The sequence below is a fragment of the Ranitomeya imitator genome, chromosome 1, assembly GCF_032444005.1.
Source record: "Ranitomeya imitator isolate aRanImi1 chromosome 1, aRanImi1.pri, whole genome shotgun sequence".
In the NCBI taxonomy this organism is placed as follows: Eukaryota; Metazoa; Chordata; class Amphibia; order Anura; family Dendrobatidae; genus Ranitomeya; species Ranitomeya imitator.
Window position 1 is genome coordinate 536,411,053 of NC_091282.1, and position 18,389 is coordinate 536,429,441.

Sequence of the window (18,389 nt, forward strand, 5' to 3'; positions counted from 1 at the left end):
TGAAGACGAAAAATATGGTGAACAAAAATCTTTGCCAATTCGGGAGCAGAAGGTAAACCTGGGAGAGCGATGAAATGAGCCATCTTGGAGAAACGGTCCATGACCACGAAGATGACGGTGGAACCAGAAGAATGAGGCAGATCAGTGATGAAATCCATAGATAAATGTTGCCACGGAGAGGAAGGTACTGGCAAAGGATGTAGAAGACCAGAAGGTAGTTGCCTGGGAATCTTATTCTTGGCACAGGAAGGACAAGAGGCGACAAAACTTTGGACATCCTTAGACAACGTTGGCCACCAGTAAAAACGAGAGATCAAACAAAAGTTTTTTTTGAAACCAACATGTCCAGCCAGTTTGGAGGCGTGACCCCAAAGTAAGACACGTCTCCTGTTCCCTTCAGCGACAAAGGTCTTACCCGGAGGCAACGAAGTGAGAGAGACTGGAGCAACTGTGATGACTCTGGCAGGATCTGGCTGCACTCGGATGTCACCCGAGTGCAGTCCTATTAGAGCATGTAGATTCAAACAGTGAAAAAACGGAGAGTGGACCCACTGGACCGTGATGACGAACCCCTCTCGGACGAGCTGACCAGGTGGACCGCCCCTATACAGGGAGAGTTAGGGGCAGGCCGTGAGGGACTATCGCCACGGAAGCTGGAGGGTCGACTGAGAACAGATGGGAACACAGCAGGCACAAAGGGAAAGAGGGAACAGAAAGGAACTACTGAGACAAGGGAGAAGATGGGAACGCTACGGAGGCACGGAGGCTGGCAGGACAATATGGAGACACCGAGGCTGACAGGAGCAAGGAAAAGATATAGGAGCCGGGCAGGTACCGCAGAGGAAAAGGAACTGAAGGAACAAGGCAGGAACACAGGAAACAGGCAGGCACTGCAGAGGGCGGAGGAGACCCAAAGCCCAGAGAGCAAGGAATGCACAGAGACCACAGGTGGCCAGAAGCACTTGTAAACACAAATGAACATCAGGCACAGAGAAGCAGCAGGAAGCAGTTTACATAGCAGCATGGGAGCTACTTCCGGGTTACAGTCCTCCAGGATGACGGAGAGGACAGGAAAGAGCACCAACAGAGGAATCAGATGTGCGCACGCGCAGAGCTGAATGCGACGCGCGCGCGCACCCGGCGAGCTGCAGTGGGGAGAGGCGGCGGCAGCAACGGCATGACAGAGTTACTGTGAATCTCTCATGACATACCCTTTGCCGGGCACTTCGACATCAGTCGCACCAGGCATCCTCTGACATAAAACTTCTTTTGGCCGGGGGTAACCTATGATGTTCGTCAGTACTGCCAGACCTGTGACAGTTGCCAGTGCATTGGCAAGAGGGGAGATCGATGCAAGGCCAAATTACGCCCCCTCCCCATTGTGGAGGAACCATTTAGCCGAGTAGCGGTTGATCTGATAGGGCCGTTAGCCAAACCCAGTCTGTCAGGGAAAAGGTATATATTGACAGTGGTAGATTATGCCACACAATATCCAGAGTCGGTTGCGTTACCTAACATACTGGCAGAGACGGTGGCGGCTGCCCTGCTCCAGGTTTTCTCACGGGTTGGATTTCCCCAGGAAATTATCTCGGACCAGGGTACCCAGTTTACAGCAGAGGTGACCAACCAACTGTGGAAGCTGTGCGGCGTAAAGTCCATTAGAAGTGACCGTGGGAGCTCTGACATCATGTCATACTGGAAATACGTGGAGACGCAGTGATCTTTTATATGCGCCCATGTAACTGTCATCTGGCTTTGGACCTTGAATGGACACTATGGACAGTTCTTGGTCATATCCCTATGCTTGTCGTTACCTCTTCTCCGTGCGTGCATCCACAGATGAAGTAGCGCCCGTGGGAGCTCTGACATCATGTCATGCTGGAAATACGTGGAGACACAGTGATCTTTTATATGCGCCCATGTAATCAAGCAATTCCAGCCATGTTGGGATTGTTCTGTTTTCTATTTTGTGCTGTGGTTCAATAAAATATGCCACACTGTTTTACCTTAACCCTGTGTTGTCTGTGTAGCGTATTGCCCACAGGGAGGTAGAGCGGGCGTTTAGTGGTATGATCCGTGGTCCATACAGTCTTGCTAAAGACAGCCGGGCCAGCGGACGAGAGCACCCACTGACCCCGTTTCTTCACACCTATATTTAACATTAGGGATGCATGCGTCTGCGATCGTTTGTTTTTTGCCTCGTTTGACAACGCATGTGTTGTTTCGTCATCTGTGGTTTTGCACGGAAATGCAACATGTAGTAATTTTTAGAGGCGTCAATTTGCCGCCTATAAACGTATGCGGTCGATTGCATAAGGAATGCGCCAAAAAAACACATTGCTGTCTATGTGAACGCATGCGTTCACAAGCACATGCGTTTGCTTGCATTCGTAAAAGCATGCGTTGCACCAGAGAAAAACATGTCTAGACACTGATAAGTCACCCCCCACATACAAGGTGATAAAGGGAGGTAGTGGACATTTGCAGGTCACTACTCAGCAGACAGCCAAGCAGAACAGATGGACCACCGCAGACAGCCAAGCAGAGCATACAGACCACAGCACCTTTGAGAAAACAAGCCTCTGAACAATGTGAGTATATCCTAGCCAATGCCTTTATTTTCTATTTTCTGTCTCTACATGTCCTAATTTCTGCCATTTCTTTCTTTCTGCATGCATCACAATGTCTTCTTCTTCTGATGAGGAGCAACGTCCTGGGCCTTCTGAAGTAGAACATGTCAGTGAAGTGAGTACTCACCTCCTCAGATTGGTAAGTATTCACTGTCAAATCTACACATATGACAATTTTTTTTTTCATTTTTTAGCGCACTTCTTCTACTGCGGCAGGGACTGGGCAGGAGCAGCGGAGTCACGGTCGGGTGGCAAGGCGGCAGCGTGTACGTATACAAGGCTGACTGCTGTATCCTCACTGTTGTATTCTTTAATCTTCCTTTCTGTACTTTACTCTTTGTTTTTAATTCTCTTCTGGACTACTTTTGTATCTTGACTTTCCTTATTCATGCCATTTCTCAGCCTCTGTTTTCTTTCTTTTTCTTATGTTAATGTATCCAACATTAATGTCTTTAATTAATTTTTAGGTTCCAGAACGGAATGAAGACCTCATAGAAAATGACCTCCTCATGTCCCTGGTCCAGGAGCGAGTCCCGTTGTGGGACACCCGGGATCCACTGCACTCAAACAACGTGACGATCCGGCGCCTATGGAATGAGGTGGCCAAAGCGATGTGGGATGGCTGGGACAATGCCCCCAACTCGGGTCCGAAATGCATTTAGTAAGTATTGCACTGCAGTGTGAAGCAGCAGAGACCTTGGCCGTGCTCACTCAACTGTGTGTGATGAAAGAATCTCTCAGGAGTTTCTCTCCTCACACACATTTGTGTGAGCACGGGCAAAAGTCCATTTTCTGACCATTATGTTTTTTTTTTTTTTAACAGTGGCCAAAGTCAAAACACGTTGGCGTTCGATGAAGGACCGCTTCAACAAGGACCTGCATCAAGAGAGCCGTGTTCCCAGTGGTTCAGGAGCAAGGATCCGAAAGTACAAATACCATCGTGTTCTGGCATTTTTAAGACCGGTCCTTGCCCAGAGAACGTAAGTATTTATCCCGTGCATTAGGTTGTGTTGTATTGCCATAATCTGTATGTTTCTATTCCACAGGAGTTGTCGTCTGTTTAATTTTTGGTATTCATTTATTTTTTCCTTTTTTCACAGCAAATGGAGCACTACTGTTGGCCAAGGTTCTGGAGCGGTCCTTCATCAAACAGCCTTGGACCCGTCCCAGCCATCCAGCAGCGCTGCAGCAAGTGGGCCTGCCACACAAACTGGTCCATCAGGTCTTCCCCTTTCCCAGTCCTCTGCCACTGCCCCTTTTTTGGGGGGCTCCTCCCGGCAGCAGCAGAGGGCATCGGACACGTCCCTCATGCCCGAGTTTTTGCACTTGAGCTCGGTTTTTCACGAAGGACTCAAGGCTTTGGGTGACCGAATGGATATTTCCCTTAGCCACATGAATACATGTATCCAGGAGGTCACCAAAAGCCTTGACCAAGTAAAAGCCGACCTCCAGAGGCCAGCACATCATTTTTTTAACCAAATTGAGCTGGGCATGTCGGAACACCTTACTCCTGATCTCCAGCTTAGTGTCATGCAGGCCTGCAATGCTGCTTATGTGCAGGCTAGGCAGCAGAGTCAGTATTTTCAGCAGACAGTGGCGGCATATCCACCTGTGCCTTCACTGTCACGATTAACCTCAATGCCGACCTCTGCTGCATACCACTGAACGGCCACCTCTATTCCTAGCACTGCCAGACACCAGTACAGCACCACCACCATGCCGAGTGCTGCTGGACAGCCCACGGCCACCGCCATGACAACCGCTGCTCCTGCTTGGACCTCCTCCACTGACACCACGATGCAGCAGGACCCTGGCATGGCCTTCCGTACCGCTACCACCACGATGCAGCAGGACACTGGCATGGCCTTCTGTACCGCCACCACCACGATGCAGCAGGACCCTGGCATGGCCTTCCGCTCTACAAGCACTATGGACTCTGGCATGGCTGCATGCTCTACGAGCACTATGGACTCTGGCATGGCTGCACGCTCCACGAGCACTATGGACTCTGGCATGGCTGCACGTTCTATGAGCACTATGGACTCTGGCATGGCTGCACGCTCTACGAGCACTATGGACTCTGGCACAGTGCAGCCGGACCCTAACAGGTCACCCACCACGACAAATGAGTCCTCCGAGGCTTCCCAGAACCCGGCAATGGCAATCCCAGAAAGTAAAAAAAAAAAAAAACAGCGGACTCTTAGTATTCCTCCCCCTTCACCTCCCAGTGTGTCTGTAATGTCAGGTTTGTCTCACCCATCCAGTGCGTCTCAAGCCTCTCATGTGTCAAGCCCTATCGCCGAACTACCAGACCCCTCAAGTTTCATTGCCCCTTCTCCTGCCACCCCTGCGTCGTCCACTGTTAGCCAGGCCTCACTGCTTCACACCCCTGTTTACATCACTCTACCCCAAGCAGGCGCAGTTAAATTTAAAGATTTAAAAAAAAAATAATAATAATATTATGTTTTGCCTCCAATTATGTGTGGTTTATTGTGTGTTTCGCCGCCGTCAACACACACCATGCGCCGAACACTTAATTTTTTGGCCAAATCATAGCTCCAGTAGTTAGCAAATAAATGACTGCAGCTTTGTGTGTCTTTAGTATAGAGATATGAGGTGGGCCCCAAAAAATAATTCATGTATTATCTCCATAATCTCTTCTTTTAGTCTGTGACTAGTGTTGCAGACTGAAGAGAAAATGGCGGAAATACAATGCAGAACTATACTCAACAGGTCAGGTGTCCAAAAACTCATTAGTTAGGACACCTGACCTGGTGAGTAGAGAACTGCCTTGTATAACCTCCATTTTCTCATCTGTGTATGTAATATTCCACACAAAGTGAAGGGACAATGGTGGTCATAAACACGGCATATCTATGCTCACCTGTACATGTCTCAGAAATAGTGAATTCATGAGGCTGTTATATGTGCATCATAAATTCATTATTTCTCACACCTGACTTGATGAGTATAGATCTGTTTTGTATGAGTCATTGTCTTTTCAGTCTGTGTCCAATGGATACTGCATAGCAGAACAGAATCAGGACCCACTCCTGGTTTTGGATTACAAATACTGATATTAAATACAGACCAAATACTGCTAGTTTGAGGACAGCCTTGGTTTGTAGAGGAAATACATAGGAGACACGGTCAAGACAACAAAAAATAAAGTTTATTAATTAGAAATATTAACATTTAAGAAAATTACTGGTACAGATAAAATTACAACAGGACATTTACACAACATTAGCCTGCCATGACACACGTCCAATATCAGAATAAAAAAAGACGGCAAATTGGTCCCGCATGTGACCAACTGCTGCAGTTGACCGCAGCGGGTGATGATGGTAATCGGGCAGTGGGTGTGCAACTGGTTCATCCAGTTCAATGTTGGGTCGCTCCTTAGCCATTATGTAGTTGTGGAGAACCACACAGGCTTTGATCTCCTCGTCGACTGTCTCCATTTTTAGATTAATGGCTGATGCAAGAATGCGCCATTTTGAGACTAGAATGCCAAAGGCACACTCTACTGTTCTTCGGGCCCTGGTCAGTCTGTAGTTAAAGATCCTTTCAGTGTGGTTCAAGTCCCGACTGGAATAGGGCTTCAGTAGGTTTTCACACATCTGAAAGGCCTCATCCCCAACCATAATAAATGGCATTGGTGGACCTTGAGTTTTGGGGAGCGGTTGTGGCCGTGGAAAATTAAAATTTTTGCCATACACACGGCGGCCCATATCAGAGTTCTTAAAAGACTGGGAATCGTTGCCACAGCCAAAAGCTCCAATGTCCACGGCAATGAAACGGCAGTCCACATCTGCTATTGCCATGAGCACAACAGAAAAATATTTTTTATAGTTGAAATACTCCGATCCTGTTCTGGCAGGTTTTATAATGTGGATGTGCTTTCCATCCACCGCTCCTAAACAGTTAGGGAAATCACATACACTCCAGAATTTTTCCTGGGACAAAGTAAAAAAGTTAAAAAAAAATTTCCACATGTTTACAAAAAAAAAAAAAAATTCCTAAATAAAGAAAAAAAATATTATTCCCATAAATACCTTTCTTTATCTAATTAAAAAAAATACAAACAATAAAAGTACACATATTTAGTATCGCCACGTCCGTAACGACCCAACCTATAAAACTGTCCCACTAGTTAACCCCTTCAGTAAACACCGTAAGAAAAAAAAACGAGGCAAAAAACAACGCTTTATTATCATAATGCCGAACAAAAAGTAGAATAACACGCAATCAAAAAGACAGCTATAAATAACCATGGTACCGCTGAAAACGGCATCTTGTCCCGCAGAAAACGAGCCACCATACAGCATCATCAGCAAAAAAATAAAAAAGTTATAGTCCTCAGAATAAAGCGATGCAAAAAACATTATTTTTTCTATAAAATAGTTTTTATCGTATAAAAGCGCCAAAACATAAAAAAAGATATAAATGAGGTATCGCTGTAAACGTACTGACCCAGAGAATATAACTGCTTTATCAATTTTACCAAACGCGGAACGGTATAAACGCCTCCCCCGAAAGAAATTCATGAATAGCTGGTTTTTGGTCATTCTGCCTCACAAAAATCGGAATAAAAAGCGATAAAAAAATGTCACGTGCCCGAAAATGTTACCAAGAAAAACGTCAACTGGTCCCGCAAATAACAAGATCTCACATGACTCTGTGGACTCAAATATGGAAAAATTATAGCTCTCAAAATGTGGTAACGCAAAAAATATTTTTTGCAATAAAAAGTGTCTTTCAGTGTGTGACGGCTGCCAATCATAAAAATCCGCTAAAAAACCCGCTATAAATAGTAAATCAAACTCCCCTTCATCAACCCATTAGTTAGGGAAAAATTAAAAAATATAAAAAATGTATTTATTTCCATTTTTCCATTAGGGATAGGGCTAGGGTTAGGGTTGGGGCTAGGGTTAGGGCTAGGGTTAGGGCTACAGTTAGGGTTAAGGCTACAGTTAGGGTTGGGGCTAAAGTTAGGGTTAGGGTTGGGACTAAAGTTAGGGTTTGGATTAGCGTTGGGATTAGGGATAGGGGTGTGTCTGGGTTAGAGGTGTGGTTAGGGTTACCGTTGGGATTAGGGTTAGGGGTGTGTTTGGATTAGGGTTTCAGTTATAATTGGGGGGTTTCCACTGTTTAGGCACATCAGGGGCTCTCCAAACGCGACATGGCGTCCGATCTCAATTCCAGCCAATTCTGCATTGAAAAAGTAAAACAGTGCTCCTTCCCTTCCGAGCTCTCCCGTGTGCCCTAACAGGGGTTTACCCCAACATATGGGGTATCAGCGTACTCAGGACAAATTGGACAACAACTGTTGGGGTCCAATTTCTTTTGCTACCCATGGGAAAATACAAAACTGGGGCTAAAAAATAATTTTTGTGGAAAAAAAAAAGATTTTCTATTTTAACGGCTCTGCGTTATAAACTGTAGTGAAACACTTGGGGGTTAAAAGTTCTCACAACACATCTAGAAGTTCCTTGGGGGGTCTAGTTTCCAATATGGGGTAACTTGTGCGGGGTTTCTACTGTTTAGGTACATTAGGGGCTCTGCAAACGCAATGTGACGCCTGCAGACCAATCATCTAAGTCTGCATTCCAAATGATGCTCCTTCTCTTCCGAGCTCTGCCATGCGCTCAAACGGTGGTTCCCCCCCACATATCGGGTATCAGCGTACTCAGGACAAATTGGACAACAACATTTATGGTCCAATTTCTCCTGTTACCCTTGGAAAAATACAAAACTGGGGGCTAAAAAATAATTTTTGTGGAAAAAAATATTTTTTATTTGCACGGCTCTGCGTTATAAACTGTAGTGAAACACTTGGGGGTTCAAAGCTCTCACAACACATCTAGATGAGTTCCCTAGGGGGTCTACTTTCCAAAATGGTGTCACTTGTGGGGGGTTTCTACTGTTTAGGTACATTAGGGGCTCTGCAAACGCAATGTGACGCCTGCAGACCATTCCATCTAAGTCTGCATTCCAAATGGCGCTCCTTCCCTTCCGAGCCCTCCCATGCGCCCAAACGGTGGTTACCCCCCACATATGGCGTATCAGCGTACTCAGGACAAATTGGACAACAACTTTTGGGGTCCAATTTCTCCTGTTACCCTCGGGAAAATACAAAACTGGGGGCTAAAAAATAGTTTTTGTGGGAAAAAATTTTTGTTTTATTTTTACGGCTCTGCATTATAAACTTCTGTGAAGCACTTGTTGGGTCAAAGTGCTCACCACACATCCAGATAAGTTCCTTAGGGGGTTTACTTTCCAAAATGGTGCCACTTGTGGGGGGTTTCAATGTTTAGGCACATCAGTGGCTCTCCAAATGCAACATGGCATCACTTCTCAATTCCTGTCAATTTTGCATTGAAAAGTCAAACGGCGCACCTTCCCTTCCGAGCTCTCCCATTCGCCCAAACAGTGGTTTACCCCCACATATGGGGTATCAGCGTACTCAGGACAAATTGTACAACAACTTTTGGGTTCCAATTTCTTCTCTTACTCTAAGGAAAATAAAAAATTGGGGGCAAAAATATAATTTTTGTGAAAAAATATGATTTTTTATTTTTACGGTTCTGCATTATAAACTTCTGTGAAACACTTGGTGGGTCAAAGTGCTCACCACACCTCTAGATAAGTTCCTTAGGGGGTCTACTTTCCAAAATGGTTTCACTTGTGGGGGGTTTCAATGTTTAGGCACATCAGTGACTCTCCAAACGCAACATGGCGTCCCATGTTGTAAATTCTGTTATCAAACTCCCTCCTGTGGTCATGAATGGTACTTCGGCGAGTTCTGTCCATGGACTCCCTTTGGTGGCTGTGAGTGGAGCTGCTGGTTCTGAGGTTCCTTCCACAGGTGACTTAGTTTATTTTTTGGCTGGCTGCTCTATTTAACTCCACTCAGATGATTACTCCATGCCAGCTGTCAATGTTCTTGTACTGGTTCAGTTTGTTCTTGGATCTTTCTGGTGACCTGTCTACTCCAGCAGAAGCTAAGTCCCTGCTAGTTAAATATTTGTTCATTGTTTTCTTGTTCAGCTTGCTATCATGATTTTGCCTTGCTAGCTGGAAGCTCTGGGATGCAGAGTGGCACCTCCGCACCGTGAGTCGGTGCGGGGGTCTTTTTGCACACTCTGCGTGGTCTTTTTGTAGTTTTTGTGCTGACCGCAAAGATACCTTTCCTATCCTCAGTCTGTTTAGTAAGTCTGGCCTCCTTTGCTGAAACCTGTTTCATTTCTGTGTTTGTGACTTTCATCTTAACTCACAGTCAATATATGTGGGGGGCTGCCTTTTCCTTTGGGGAATTTCTCTGAGGCAAGGTAGGCTTTATTTTCTATCTCTAGGGCTAGTAAGCTCTTAGGCTGTGAAGAGGCGTCTAGGCAGAGTTAGGTACACTCCACGGCTATTTCTAGTGTGTGTGATAGGATTAGGGGTTGCGGTCAGCAGAGCTCCCACTTCCCAGAGCTTGTCCTGTGATAGTTTAACCATCAGGTCGTTCCGGGTGCTCCTAACCACCAGGTCCATAACAGTACAGCTGGCCCAAAGTGTTAATGCATCTCAATAGAGGGATAAGAGAAGTTCTGAGACCATTTTTTTTTCTCTGCAGTGTGTTTTGTCTTTCTTTTCCCCTTAACCTCTGGGTGGTTCAGGACACAGGTGTAGAGATGGACATTCAAGGTCTGTCCTCTTGTGTGGATTATCTCACTGCAAGGGTACAAAACATTCAAGATTTTGTGGTTCAGAATCCGATGTTAGAGGCTAGAATTCCAATTCCTGATTTGTTTTCCGGGGATAGATCTAAGTTCCTGAATTTCAAAAATAATTGTAAACTGTTTCTGGCTTTGAAACCCCGCTCCTCTGGTGACCCCGTTCAACAAGTAAAGATCATTATTTCTTTGTTGCTTGGTGACCCTCAAGACTGGGCATTTTCCCTTGCGCCAGGAGATCCTGTATTGCGTGATGTAGATGCGTTTTTTCTGGCGCTTGGATTGCTTTATGATGAACCAAATTCAGTGGATCAGGCAGAGAAAATCTTGCTGGCTTTGTGTCAGGGTCAGGATGAAGCGGAGGTATATTGTCAGAAGTTTAGAAAGTGGTCTGTGGAATGAGTGTGCCCTGGCGGCAATTTTCAGAAAGGGTCTTTCTGAAGCCCTTAAGGATGTCATGGTGGGATTTCCCACGCCTGCTGGTCTGAATGAGTCTATGTCCTTGGCCATTCAGATCGATCGGCGCTTGCGTGAGCGCAAAGCTGTACACCATTTCGCGGTATTCTCTGAGCATAGGCCTGAGCCTCTGCAATGTGATAGGACTTTGACCAGAGCTGAACGGCAAGAACACAGACGTCGGAATGGGCTGTGTTTTTACTGTGATGATTCCAATCATGCTATCTCCGATTGTCCTAAGCGCACTAAGCGGTTTGCTAGGTCTGCCACCATTAGTACGGTACAGTCTAAATTTCTTTTGTCCGTTATTCTGATTTGCTCTTTGTCATCCTATTCTGTTATGGCATTTGTGGATTCAGGCGCTGCCCTGAATTTGATGGGCTTGGAGTTTGCCAGGCGCTGTGTTTTTTTCTTGGAGCCCTTGCAGTATCCTATTCCATTGAGAGGAATTGATGCTATGCCTTTGGCCAAGAATAAGCCTCAGTACTGGACTCAATTGACCATGTGCATGGCTCCTGCACATCAGGAGGATATTCGCTTTTTGGTGTTGCATAATCTGCATGATGTGGTCGTTTTGGGGTTGCCATGGCTACAGGTCCATAATCCAGTATTGGATTGGAAATCAATGTCTGTGTCCAGCTGGGGTTGTCAAGGTGTAGATGGTGATGTTCCATTGCTGTCAATTTCGTCTTCCACTCCTTCTGAAGTCCCTGAGTTTTTGTAGGATTACCAGGATGTATTTGATGAGCCCAAATCCAGTGCCCTACCTCCTCATAGGGATTGTGATTGTGCTATTAATTTGATTCCTGGTAGTAAGTTTCCTAAGGGCCGACTGTTCAATTTATCTGTGCCAGAGCACGCTGCTATGCGGAGTTATATAAAAGAATCCTTGGAGAAAGGGCATATTCGCCCGTCGTCATCACCGTTGGGAGCAGGGTTCTTTCTTGTGACCAAGAAGGATGGTTCTTTGAGACCTTGTATTGATTACCGCCTTCTTAATAAGATCACAGTCAAATTTCAGTACCCTTTGCCGCTGCTGTCTGATTTGTTTGCTCGGATTAAGGGGGCTAGTTGGTTCACCAAGATAGATCTTCGAGGGGCGTATAATCTTGTGCGTATTAAACAGGGCGATGAATGGAAAACAGCATTTAATATGCCCGAGGGCCATTTTGAGTACCTGGTGATGCCTTTCGGGCTTTCTAATGCTCCATCTGTGTTTCAGTCCTTTATGCATGACATCTTCCGAAGGTACCTGGATAGATTCATGATTGTATATTTGGATGATATTTTGGTCTTTTCGGATGATTGGGAGTCTCATGTGAAGCAGGTCAGAATGGTGTTCCAGGTCCTTCGTGCGAATTCCTTGTTTGTGAAGGGGTCAAAATGTCTCTTTGGAGTTCAGAAGGTTTCACTTTTGGGTTTCATTTTTTCCCCTTCTACTATCGAGATGGACCCTGTTAAAGTTCAGGCCATTTATGATTGGACTCAGCCGACATCTGTGAAGAGCCTGCAGAAGTTCCTGGGCTTTGCTAATTTTTTCTGTCGCTTCATCGCTAATTTTTCTAGTGTTGCTAAACCGTTGACTGATTTGACCAAGAAAGGTGCTGATGTGGTCAATTGGTCCTCTGCGGCCATAGAGGCTTTTCAGGAATTGAAGCGTCATTTTTCTTCTGCCCCTGTGTTGTGCCAGCCAGATGTTTCGCTCCCGTTTCAGGTCGAGGTTGATGCTTCTGAGATTGGAGCAGGGGCTGTTTTGTCTCAAAGAAGTTCTGATGGCTCGGTGATGAAACCATGTGCCTTCTTTTCTAGAAAGTTCTCGCCTGCTGAGCGCAATTATGATGTTGGCAATCGAGAGTTGTTGGCCATGAAGTGGGCGTTCGAGGAGTGGCGACATTGGCTTGAAGGAGCCAAGCATCGCGTGGTGGTCTTGACGGATCACAAGAATTTGACTTATCTCGAGTCTGCCAAACGGTTGAATCCTAGACAGGCTCGATGGTCGCTATTTTTCTCCCGTTTTGATTTTGTGGTTTCGTACCTTCCGGGCTCTAAGAATGTGAAGGCTGATGCCCTTTCAAGGAGTTTTGTGCCTGACTCTCCGGGTGTTCCTGAGCCGGCGGGTATTCTCAAAGAGGGGGTAATTTTGTCTGCCAGCTCCCCTGATTTGCGGCGGGTACTGCAGAAGTTTCAGGCTGATAGACCTGACCGTTGTCCAGCGGAGAAACTGTTTGTCTCTGATAGATGGACTAGTAGAGTTATCTCTGAGGTTCATTGTTCGGTGTTGGCTGGTCATCCTGGAATCTTTGGTACCAGAGATTTGGTGGCTAGATCCTTTTGGTGGCCTTCTTTGTCACGGGATGTGCGTTCTTTTGTGCAGTCCTGTGGGATTTGTGCTCGGGCTAAGCCCTGCTGTTCTCGTGCCAGTGGGTTGCTTTTGCCCTTGCCGGTCCCGAAGAGGCCCTGGACGCTTATTTCCATGGATTTTATTTCAGATCTCCCTGTCTCTCAAAGGATGTCGGTCATTTGGGTGGTTTGTGATCGCTTCACTAAGATGGTCCATTTGGTACCCTTGTCTAAATTGCCTTCCTCCTCTGATTTGGTGCCATTATTTTTCCAGCATGTGGTTCGTTTGCATGGCATTCCGGAGAACATCGTCTCGGACAGAGGTTCCCAGTTTGTTTCGAGGTTTTAGCGGTCCTTTTGTGCTAAGATGGGCATTGATTTGTCTTTTTCTTCGGCTTTCCATCCTCAGACAAATGGCCAAACCGAACGAACTAATCAGACTTTGGAAACATATCTGAGATGCTTTGTTTCTGCTGATCAGGATGATTGGGTGTCCTTCTTGCCTTTGGCTGAGTTCGCCCTTAATAATCGGGCCAGCTCGGCTACTTTGGTTTCGTCTTTTTTCTGTAATTCTGGTTTCCATCCTTGTTTCTCTTCAGGGCAGGTTGAGCCTTCGGACTGTCCTGGTGTAGATTCTGTGGTGGACAGGTTGCAGCAGATTTGGACTCATGTGGTGGACAATTTGACATTGTCCCAGGAGAAGGCTCAACGTTTCGCTAACCGCCGGCGCTGTGTTGGTCCCCGACTTCGTGTTGGGGATTTGGTTTGGTTATCGTCTCGTTATGTTCCTATGAAGGTTTCCTCTCCTAAGTTTAAGCCTTGTTTCATTGGTCCGTATAAGATTTCTGAAGTTCTCAATCCTGTGTCATTTCGTTTGGCCCTTCCAGCTTCTTTTGCCATCCATAATGTGTTCCATAGGTCATTATTGCGGAGATACGTGGCGCCTATGGTTCCCTCCGTTCATCCTCCTGCCCCGGTGTTGGTCGAGGGGGAGTTGGAGTATGTGGTGGAGAAGATTTTAGATTCAAGTGGAAGGGTTATGGTCAGGAAGATAATTCCTGGTTTTTTGCCTCTGATGTTCATGCTGCCGATCTAGTTTGTGCCTTTCATTTGGCTCGTCCTGATCGGCCTGGGGGCTCTGGTGATGGTTCGGTGACCCCTCCTCAAGGGGGGGTACTGTTGTGAATTCTGTTATCAAACTCCCTCCTGTGGTCATGAATGGTACTTCGGCGAGTTCTGTCCATGGACTCCCTCTGGTGGCTGTGAGTGGAGCTGCTGGTTCTGAGGTTCCTTCCACAGGTGACTTAGTTTATTCTTTGGCTGGCTGCTCTATTTAACTCCACTCAGATCGTTACTCCATGCCAGCTGTCAATGTTCTTGTACTGGTTCAGTTTGTTCTTGGATCTTTCTGGTGACCTGTGTACTCCAGCAGAAGCTAAGTCCCTGCTAGTTAATTATTTGTTCATTGTTTTCTTGTCCAGCTTGCTATCATGATTTTGCCTTGCTAGCTGGAAGCTCTGGGATGCAGAGTGGCACCTCCGCACCGTGAGTCGGTGCGGGGGTCTTTTTGCACACTCTGCGTGGTCTTTTTGTAGTTTTTGTGCTGACCGCAAAGATACCTTTCCTATCCTCAGTCTGTTTAGTAAGTCTGGCCTCCTTTGCTGAAACCTGTTTCATTTCTGTGTTTGTGACTTTCATCTTAACTCACAGTCAATATATGTGGGGGGCTGCCTTTTCCTTTGGGGAATTTCTCTGAGGCAAGGTAGGCTTTATTTTCTATCTCTAGGTCTAGTTAGCTCTTAGGCTGTGAAGAGGCGTCTAGGCAGAGTTAGGTACGCTCCACGGCTATTTCTAGTGTGTGTGATAGGATTAGGGGTTGCGGTCAGCAGAGCTCCCACTTCCCAGAGCTTGTCCTGTGATAGTTTAACCATCAGGTCGTTCCGGGTGCTCCTAACCACGAGGTCCATAACAGTCCCATCTCAATTCCTGTCAATTTTGCATTGAAAAGTCAAATTGCCCTCCTTCGCTTCCGAGCTCTGTCATGCGCCCAAACAGTGCTTTACCCCCACATATGGGGTATCGGCATACTCAGGACAAATTGTACAACAACTTTTGGGGTCCATTTTCTCCTGGTACCCTTGGTAAAATAAAACAAATTGGAGCTGAAGTACATTTTTTGTGAAAAAAAGTTAAATGTTCATTTTTATTTAAACATTCCAAAAATTCCTGTGAAACACCTGAAATTTTAATAAACTTCTTGAATGTGGTTTTGAGCACCTTGAGGGGTGCAGTTTTTAGAATGGTGTCACACTTGGGTATTTTCTATCATATAGACCAGTGATTTTCAACCAGTGTTCCGCGGCACACTAGTGTGCCGCGACACATGGTCGGGTGTGCCGCAGAGGTCCTTTAAGTGTGGCAGATAATGTAATACTCTTCTATTTTAGTGTGTGGCTGCGCACACTATCTCAGCAGTGATGGAGAAGTATTTGAGAATGGAAAAGGCAAATGCCGAACAGGACCCTGGACACAATTCTAACTCAGATGAAGGCCCTAGTATGAGAGGTTGACAAAAGAAAAAAGACAAGACGGTGAGCTCAAGGCAATACAGTGAAAGCTATCTTTCATTTGGATTTACTTTCACTGGGGATGCGACAGCACCAACACCACTGTGCTTGGTGTGTGGTGAGAAGCTATCCAATAGCGCCATGGTGCCAAGCAAGCTTAAGTGCCATCTCCAAACGAAACACCCTTCCGTTCAAAACAAGCCGATGGAGTATTTTGTACGCTTACGTACAAACAATGAGAAAGGGGCAACTTTTTTGAGAAAAAGCACAAAGGTAAATGAGAGAGCCCTCAAAGCTAGCTACATTGTTGCTGAACTCATAGCTAAATCAAAAAAGTCACACACTGTGGCAGAAACATTAAGGCCATGTTCACACGTTCCTGATTTCCCTGCTGTTTTTTCTGCACTAAAAAACGCAGCTCTTGGCAGAAAACGCAGGTGCGTTTTTTGGTGCGTTTTTGGTGCGTTTTTTGATGCATTTTTTAGTGCGGTTTTTTATGCAGTTTCCTTTGCAGAGTCTGTGTGTTTTCTAGGAAGTTTTTTAGGGTTAAAATGGCTGAAAATACCCTACCCCTAACCCTACCCCTACCCCTAACCCTAGTTCTAACTGTAGTGGGGGGGGGGAAATAAATTCTTTATTTTATTATTGTTACTACCTATGGGGGTGATAAAAAGGGGGGGTCATTTTCTTTTTTTTTAATTTTGATCACTGTGAGGTTATCACAGTGATCAAAATGTACCTGGAACGAATCTGCCGGCCGGCAGATTCGGCGGGCGCACTGCGCATGCGCCCGCCATTTTGGAAGATGGCGGCGCCTAGGGAGAAGACGGACGGACGGACACCGGGAGGCCCGGTAAGTATAAGGGGGGGAGATGAGGGCACAGGGGGGGGCGTCGGAGCATGGGGGGGTGGCATCGGAGCATGGGGGGGTGGGATTGGGGCACGGGGGGACAGCCACACTCCACCCACGCACTTCCTGCTGCAGCGGTTCTGCACCACAAACCGCAGAAAACCCGCAGATATTTTTTTCGTCTGCGGGTTTTACTGCGGGTTTGACCCTCACAATGGAGGTCAATGGGTGCAGAACCGCTGCAGTTCCGCACAAAGAAGTGACATGGTCCTTCTTTTTTACCGCAGCTATTCAGCGTGGCTTTTTTAGTGAATTTCCGCAATGTGGGCACAGCAGTTCCTGTTTTCCATAGGGTACATTGTACTTTGTAAGTAGGGTTAAAGAAAGAAACCCAGATGTTCTTGTTACCCACTGTTTCTTGCACCGTGAGGCCCTCGTTGCAAAGACCTTACCAGCAGATCTAGCTCCCGTGTTGGATGATGTTGTGCGCATAGTGAACTTTGTGAAGACGCTACCTTTGAGATGTCGCTTATTTGCGTCTTTGTGTACAGAAATGGGAGCGGAACATAAAATCTTATTGCTCCACACGGAGGTCAGGTGGCTGTCACGCGGCAAAGTGCTGGCCCGTGTGTATGAGTTGCGAGAGGAACTTAAAATCTTTCTGACAAACGAAAGGTCCAATTATTCAAAGCTGCTTGCAAGTGATGAGTGGTGTGCAAAGCTGGCATACCTGGCTGATATATTTCAATATCTGAATGAACTAAACACACGGATGCAAGGCCGAAATGACAACCTGCTTACAAGCACTGATACAATGAACGGATTCCGTTTAAAGGTGCAGCTATGGCAGCAACATGTGCCGGGTGGCAACCTTCAGATGTTCCCGCTCACCGAGAAACTGCATGATGACAACACTGCTGCAATGTGCGAGGTGATCGGCAGACATTTGAAAACTCTTGAGGAGAAGTTATCGTTTTATTTCTCTTCAACCTTCACAGAATGCCTTGACTGGGTTAGGGACCCATACAGCTCATTATCCGTTGCTGGAAAGGACATGACTTTAAAGGAGCAAGAGGATCTCATTGAACTGAAGCAAGATCGCGGTTTAAAGCTAAAGTTTGCTGATCTTCCTTTGGACAGTTTTTGGTTATCTGCTGCCAAGGAGTTCCCCATTCTGGCCAACAAAGCTATTTTGACATTGCTCCCATTTTCGACCACATATCTATGTGAGCTGGGCTTCTCAAGCTTGACTGCGATAAAAACTAAAAACAGGGAGACTGAGAACTGTTGAGGAAGAGCTTCGTGTGTGTCTTTCCACCATTCCTGCCAGGATATCCCTTTTGTGTTTATCGAAACAGGCCCAGGTTTCACACTGAGTGAGTATAAATATATTTAGAATCTATATTATTAACTATATGTAGAATATGTAGTGTTTTAGGGTATGTGCACACGTCAGGATTTTTTCCTGACCAAATCCTGAGAATTCTGCCAGAAATCCGCGTTTTTTTGCGCGGATTTCTCGCGGAATTTGCGCGTTTTTTGCGCGGATTTTGCGCGGATTTTTTTTTTTCCGGAATGTCCTTTTTGCTTAGAAATCCGCAAAAAATCCGCAAAAAGATAGAGCATGTCCGGATTTTTTGCGGTATGCGTTTTTTTTGCGGAAAAAAACGCATACATCTGCACAAAAAATGCGGAATGCATTCTAAATGATAGGATGCATAATTTTAGCGTTTTATATGCGGGTTTATAGCGTTTTTATAGCGAAATTCCGCAAAAAAAAACCCTAAAAATCCTGACGTGTGCACATACCCTAAGTGTCATATTG